This window comes from Coenobita brevimanus, chromosome 44, assembly GCF_032717465.1.
Source record: "Coenobita brevimanus isolate Jiangsu-jjx chromosome 44, ASM3271746v2, whole genome shotgun sequence".
Taxonomy (NCBI): domain Eukaryota; kingdom Metazoa; phylum Arthropoda; class Malacostraca; order Decapoda; family Coenobitidae; genus Coenobita; species Coenobita brevimanus.
This window is the reverse complement of record NC_136997.1, coordinates 7,836,135-7,844,328: the sequence shown is the minus strand read 5'-3', so window position 1 is coordinate 7,844,328 and position 8,194 is coordinate 7,836,135.

Here is an 8,194-nt window from a genome sequence, read left to right as displayed (position 1 = left end):
GTGATTTAACCCCTCTGAAACCCGGGATGTCATTTTTAAATATGCTTGTCAGGTCGAAAGACGAGGTTTGCCGAGTTATCAAAAAAAATGAATCCTCATTGAATAAATCTGCATAATTGCGAAATGCATGGAGTAAGGTAAAATTCAGCAATGGACATAATCTTATCGTTCATTTATTCAAGGGGGGTTCCAGTGTTATATCAAAACTTTTTTTTTTTTTCCATATACTTTCTTAAGTGCTTACAGTAGGAGCAAATCTTTGTGCTAGTAAGCAATATAATTACATCAACACTATTATCAGTTTTCTTACTACTAAAGTCGCCCCACTATCTTTCGTATTCCAGAAGAATGTGCTCCTACCTTTTATGTCTTATCTTCAGTATACTATTGGTATCTTTTCAAACCCTTCTGAGAAAAGTATCCTGATAAGTTTTTTCTTTCCATCTCGTTAACTCATATAATATTACTAAGTTTGTGCTGTGTACTTTTTCCTCTTAAAATATTTAGCAGTACACATTGTACTCTGGACTTATGTAATCGTCGTGGGCACTTGCTTCGTCCACTCATAATTTGTAGTGCTGCCTATGGATAAATGTACACCGACTGCAAGCCAAATGGTTTACTGTAACCCTGGTAACCATTAACGATGTTGGGTGGAAGTTTAGAACCTATTTCTGGGGTAATGGAGAAAGAATATTGCCCTTCGTAGTATCGACGGCTCTCAGGGCAAAAAGTGAGAATGCGGCAATTATTAGGGTTCCTCCCACCTTCTGCTGAATCAAGTGCAATCACCCTTCTTTGCCCTCTCATTCTCATCCGCTTCAGTACGCACACCTCCTCCACACACCGAATCTCTCACACGTTCCTTCTTATGTATGATCTCGTTCAACCGGCATACTGTATAATTATGCACTTTGAATGTTGAAGCAGTTGCCCTCTGTTTTTTCATTATTCTTAGTTATGACATTCCAATTCGAAATCGAAAGAGAGACCTTCATTCAATCCACTGTCGTCAGCTGTTTTGCTCTCTGGTTTATATGCCATTTTATCATACAGTACTTTAACATTTTTTTTTTCTTTACTAGACTGGTCTATAACCAGTTGTAAATATTTTTAGTCACCACAGCGCTCAAGGTAAGCGAGCTCAGTATTGTCTTCCTTAGGGGCTATAGTCATTAGTGTAGGCTAACACTTTACATAGTATAACTTTGGGCATAGGAGTTACAGGCCGTTCAAACATGCCATCATTTGTGCACTAATATCCAGCGTCCATACCGAGCATATGTTTTCAGAACTGATGCCGGTGTCACGAGGAAGCTCAGTGGTCTGTTTTAACACAATTCAGTGCGTTAATTGTTCCCGGGATCGACATTCCGTCATTTCACACAACGGTCGATCTTTGTAACAACTCATGTTAGAAGTCTCAGGCCGGATATGCACCTCCTACCTGTAGTTGGCTGAGGAATTAGCATCGCTGGCTCCGTTGCCGCCGGGGTATTAGCGCCTGAAGTCGAATCCTGATGTGAGCAGTTGGAGTTCCTTGGTTAAGTTGTTCATCCACTCTTTATGGGCAGGTAGGTTAAATGAGCACCTTTGGTAACACTTAGGTAATGTGGAAGCCTTGATGATGCATAGTCCTTGAATCCCAAAATATCGGGTGAAAACAACCACCACAGGCTGAAAGGCATAAGATGAGCACCGCGTGTAAGCGCGTTATAGCGTCTGTCCCCGCCTTTACTTTTTACATTAAAAAAACACATTTTTCAAGCTCTGCTAACGATACCAATAGACTGATTGACGTCGTATGTACACTATGGGATAAGGGGTTTTTATTTTCCCGGAAAAGGAGAGTACGTTTTAGCCCCTGGTTGTTTGTTTGTTTGTTTGGAAATACTCAAAAACTTAGAGAGATTTGGACCAAATTTGGTGGGCAGACAGCCCATGCCTCAGAGAACAATCGACTAAGTTTAGGGATCGATTCCTTGGTAGTGAAATGGTTAGAAAGTTCCGATCGGAGTTACAACCTTAATTGCAGGATTATTTAATCCCCAAGAGATGACTGGATATTTATCTCTCCGACAAGGAGACTGTGTTTTAGCCTATGTTTCCAGTAACAATCTTTGGACCAATATAGCAAGATTTTTTGGACCAAATTTTAACGATCTTTAGAAACAATATGATCTTTGGTTAAAAAAAAAAAAAAAAAAAAAAAAAGCGCTGAATGCAAACACATACAATAAACGCTAAAAAAGTTTTTGGTGTAAATCACATTTAGAGTATCAGGAAAATAATCTACTGTAAGTGGACTATAATACTGGTATAATGCTTTATACATGAGTAATGAGCCCGGCAGGATTTTTTTTTTTTTTTTTTTTTTTTTTAAGGTAAAGCAAACCAGCTCTGATCGGGTAGTGATAGTGATTCGGCGGACGCTGGTAACTTTCAGAAGTTTGTGAGGCTCCTATTGGATTTATTTTTGTGATGGTAAAAATAACGATGTATTTAGTTACAATATTATGTGAATTAATTTAAAAAACGGGGATCAACAAAAGTTTATTAGATTGTTTACACATGTTTGACATTGAATTCGCACGTCAAATCAAAACATCTTAAAAAAAAAAAAAAAAAAAGTTTATTCTCCATGTTTAGGGAAAATGAGATCATTAGTAATCTACATGAATATCTATTATGGAAAAGATAAGAGTGATACATGAATTATACTGAAGCAAATCAGTAACTGGAAATTTTGGTAATTTTTGCATGTACATCTCTGTAACCCAGAGGGATACTACATGATATTATAAATAAAATCCGCGACACTAAAATTCGAGTGTTAAAATTGATTAACTTTTTTTTTATTAGGAAATGTAAAAATTCTGATTTACTTTTGGGACAGATTGATTTTGTGAGCAAATAATATATATTCAAGGGGACAATCATGTTTGTTTGTTTTTTTGCGAAACCCTATTCCCCCATCCCCAGGCTCCGGTAGAGGCAGGCACCTCCCGTCCTGACTACCCCTCCAGTGGTGAAGTGAGGTGTCCTCTGCCCGTCCCTCTCCACCAGAGGACAACTCCTGTCTCTTTTCAGGGACCTCACCAGAGGCAAGAGCAGACATGACATCCCCGAGAGTCGGTGTCCTGTCCCTGCAGCCCCTGGTGTTGTCGGACTCCTCCAGGACGAAAGGCCGCAGCTCACCCCTGACAACCGCCCCCCGATGGTGAGACCGCAGCCCCACTCAGATGGCCGCCCCAGCAGGATGCCCCAGCACCTTGCCCCAGGTGAAACCCTCTCCATGCCCGACCCCAGCCGGGGGCCTCCCCAGGTCCTCCTCCAGGACCCCGACTATGACGAAGGGCCGGTGCTGAGCAGGGCACCTCTTGGACTTCTTCTGCCCTAGTCCCGAGAGCCCACCCTCCTGTCAGGCCGCTGCAGCTAGGGAGCCACCCCATACACCACCCACTTACTCCTCGAGGACTTGTGGCGACCCTGCGGAACACTCGACCCTATACTACTCACCGGGCACCCCACTTCCCACGCCGGGCCAACACCTGAAGCTCACAGAATAGGCCTTCCTGTCCCATGGGCCTATCCTCCACTCTGCCAGAACTGTGAGTAGTAGATTTCTGTTGGTGCCCCTCCCAAATCCTTCCCCAGTGACTTGGCCCTGATGAAGGTCCTCCACCTGTCACCAAGCCCTAGTGATACTCTCTCTCAACCCTTCCCAGTGTTACTCACCCCAGTGAACCCTACTGCTCATGCGGAGTGCCCAACGCCCGTATACGGGACAGTTTCCCTACAGTGACTGCCCTCCCCAGTGTTACTTGCTCCCTCACGGAACTACAGTCTCCAGTGTGATCCCCGGTGTTTGCGTCCCTCCCCTGTCCCACTCTCCCCAGTGTACTCACCCTCCCCATACCTTCCACCCCCCCCTTCCATAGCGGTCAGTGTGAGGTACTGTGTCTTTCCATCCCCTGTATCGCGTGTGTAGAATAAGGTTAGCTAGGACACTATCCAGGCCATTTGGATGCATTATATTGTCTAGGAACTCATGCATGTCACGCAGACACCTAGACCCAAAGGTCAGGCTATATAATCATCTCGGAGGGTACACACCTGTCGTACCTAACACCTGACATTATATGGTCTCTTCCCCCATAAAGTGTGTTAGAACCAAGACTAGCTAGGGCCTCGAAACTGTCACGCAGATACATTGTATTAGTTAGGATCTCATACCTGTGATGCAGATACTTAGGGTTAAGGACCAGAGATATCCAGTACTACACATCAGAGCTAAGATATACTGTGTATTGTCTGATATCCCTGTGCAGCCTAGCTTGTAACACTGCATATCAGGGACGTGTAATACCGTGTGACGGGTAAAGCCCCTGTCACACAAACGCTACTCAAGGCCCGACAGCGACGCAACTCAAGATCGTAACAGCTTTTGTCATTGGTCGTCCCTTGATTCTCTGGCAAAGCCCGGACTCTTGAGGGCAGTCATGAGCCGCTGGGATGACTCCTTGAGCCTCACAACTTGCCAAAGGTCGGGTCACAGTTGCATCATAGTCGGGAGTGTCGTAGGTCAGTCCTGAAGCAGTCTTAGCTCAATCAGATGCATTGTGATGCATTCGTTGCGTGTCAGCGTGCAGTCGCCAACAAAAAAACCGTTACGACTGCATAACGAGTCACCGACCATGACCAGACCATGATCAGACCGCAACCAGACCCTGCATTGGGGGAGGCTCAGGGGGAGGTGTTTGTGCATTTCCGGAATGCGTCATGCAGTCGTTGCATTCTTGGGTGGTCGTGGATGACAAAAATCCATTAAAATTTCACATTTGAAGACTCATTGCTCTGTCACCTCGTGATCGCCTTGTCGTCTCCTCGCGGTCGCCTTGTGATCTGGTCGCATTCTTGAGGACGTCACGACCAGTCATGAGGCAGTCATGAGCAGATTAGATTCAGTGCCAGTTGGGAGGCATGAGAGCCAACTAGGACATGACCTTGAGTCCCGCTGCAGTCAGGCCTTGAGTCGCGTATGTGTGACAGGGACGTAAGAGTTGCTGAACCAGGTAGAGAGTGACTACTGTGTACTGCTAGGTGTTTTAGGGTCGGCTTTCCGTTCCTCTAATGCCTAGAGTGCAGCTGGGTTCTCTTTCTAGACTGGAGATTAGACATATAAGAGAGAGACAGGACACAAAAACTCAAGGCAACAAAGTTACATGTGTATTGGTAAATTCTACAGTGGAACAGGCAGACGTCAGAAATACAGGTATACTGGATAATTATATTTCTAAGGCCTAGATATGGGATGTTAGTATCATGCAGGATACTACTCAGGACAAGATCAGGTAAGGTGAATAGCACTTCGGGCAGAGAGGCTATGCACTATTATTGTACGAAAGTCTAGGTTCTTTGTCCTAGTGGAGGTAGTGGCAGTATTTCACTCTGGGTAGGCTAACGGGTTTGTTGGTCGGGTCGTTAATTATCACTTTTGCACTGGGACCTCCATATGATCTTTCTGTGAGGCGGTGTCACCATCTGGTAGTGTGTTCACTGAGATAGACCCATATTTCAGTGCCTTGCCATGTTCACGGTTTCACTGTTACCTTGCTTATTCCACCACTCTTTTATATTATTACTGATGCTTTTCTCACTAACTTCTCCTATTCAGTTAACTCACTGCTCTGCCCTTACTTCACTGTGTCACGGACACTATGCTTTCACTATCACTCACTTTCGGATCTGGGCTTAGTAGCGGTCAGGTACAAGGGTGGCGGAGGTGACTCAGCCTCACTACTGACAAGGCTGAGTTCTGCCAGGGACCTGTGTATTCAGGGGCCACGGGATCACATGTAGGGGCGTCCTCTCTCATCCAGGGCTGCTGGTGGCAAAGGGTCCCGTGCTTTCAGGGCTTGGGGCGGGAGTCTGGCCCTCAGGGCTGGGGCCAAATAGCTGCCTGAACTTCTCGCTCAGGTGCCTGACGGAGGACGAAAATCTCCAGCGTTGGGGTGTAGGGAGGTCCTGTCCGGGGGTCCTGGGGGCGGTCTGGAGGTCCCAAGGGCTGCGGTCCCTGGCGGTAGGGGACTCTGTGAGGAGGGGGCTGCAGCATCGGCTTATGTCGGGGTCCGTCAGGTGAGTCCTCTCAGGAACCGGCTGCAGGGAGAAGAGCCTGGTGGAAGTCACTGGGCCTCTCCAGTACTCCTCCAGGCCGGGGGCTCCCTCTGGGTCATAGGTTGGTGGGCAGGAATCAGCACCTGTTGGAGGAACGGTTACTGGCCGTCTCCTACCATAGGGCCTGGCTACTGGCCCTGGCCTTCTAGGGGCGCGGCTACCAGCTGTCACTAAGGCTCGACTACAGGCCGACTCAGGGGCACCTTCGAAGTGGCTACTGGCCGTCTCCTGACAAAGGCGGGAGTGGCTACATGCCATCTCCTTGTTACCTCCAGAGCGGCTGCAGGCCATCTCCAGTAGGAGGGTCGAGTGGCTACAGGCCGTCTCTTGAGGGGCACCTTCAGAGCGGCTACTGGCCGTCTACTGACGAAGGCAGGAGCAGCTACCAGCCATCTCCTTGTTGCCTCTGGAGCGGCTGAAGGCCGTCTCCTGTAGGAGGGTCGAGCGGCTACCGACTGTCTCCTTGTTACCTCCAGAGCGACAGCAGGCCTTCTCCTGTAGGAGGGTTGAGCGGCTACCGGCCATCTCAGGGGTGCTGAGTGGAGCTGGAGTAACAGCTCCACCCCGTAGTTGTTGGTGGTCGGCTCGCCCGGAAGGTAGTCTCGTATTCCTGCTGTGGTGGCAGCGGGTGAGCTCTGGGTCATAGGGGCGCGCGGCCCGGGCGGACATATATTTCTGTCGCCCAGAGCCCAGGCGCGCTGAATGTGCTCCTCTGTGGGCTCCTTCTTGGGGTGTTGGGTTGCCCTCGGTGATATTATACTGCATTTTATGTTGTATTTGTTATTTTGAGTCATTGCAGTTCCTTTGTTTTGATCATAGAACCTATTCGCCTTGTGTTAATATATGAGTGTGCTTTTGACCCGTGGTGTTTGTATTTTCCCTCCTTGCTGACACTGATCCGGTCGGGAATAAAGAGCTCAGAACCGCACCGTGTCTGGAACCGAGGACTTGGGACCCAGATTATGTTGCATAACAATGTCGATCATTCACTTAAGGTCATTAGGCATCTATATAAATGCCAGTGTCTTGTATGCAACCTTATATTAAACGATGAAATGATAGATCGTACATCGCCTGATTCGCGTTTCTCACCTGGTTTACTCACCTGGTTCAATGTATTTATATTTTTTCAGTTAATACCCACTGCTTGATGCCATATTTTACATTTATTATAAAAACAATAAACCACCATCACTTTGATAACCACATGATTCGAAAACTTGTGTACTTGCTAAATAAAGTGACATGAAAATAAATGACGGGGAATCGTCCTGACGGCGAATCGTCTTGTTATTGTTGTGACGGCGAATTGACAGTGGCAGCCGCCAGTTGTCCTGAAACCCTGACGCCTGGTGCTGGGGACTTTTCCTGGAACCAATGGGGACGTCCAGCGCCTAACGGGTACGGGGGCTGGTTGTGAATACAGTTTTTACCACTAGTAACTCACAGTTTTGGGCAGAGTACGCTTTACTTGAAGCAGCAGAAAGACCTCACCAATTCAATTCATATTCCTCCAGTTTGTTTTATGACTATTTTCAGGGTGGTAAATTACCTTTTCCTGCTGAAAAAATTCCCCCGTTTTTGTCATTGGTAAATGTACGCTTTACTTGAAGCAGAAGAAAGTCGTTACCAATGTATTTAATATTCATCCAGTTTGTTTTCCATATTCTAAATATTTTCTATTTCAGTCTATTACCAGACGCCTTGTTGCCTTAATCCCGTAAGGGGTGGCCACAAACAAATCGCCTGCATGTCGCCCTGTGGCCCGCCTTTTCATTGTCCTGTTCCCAGCTCACATCCCCCTCTCTCATGTACAGTACCTCTCCACTCCATCCCTCCATCTCATCCTTGGCCTCCCTCTCCCTCTCCCCCCCTCCACCTCACTCACATACACTCTTCTCATCAGTCTCTCACTCTCCATCCTCTCCACATGACCAAACCACCTCAGTGTGTTTCTGAATATTTTCAGGGTGGTAAGTTACCAGTTCATGCAGAAAAATTTTCAGTAAATTTTTAC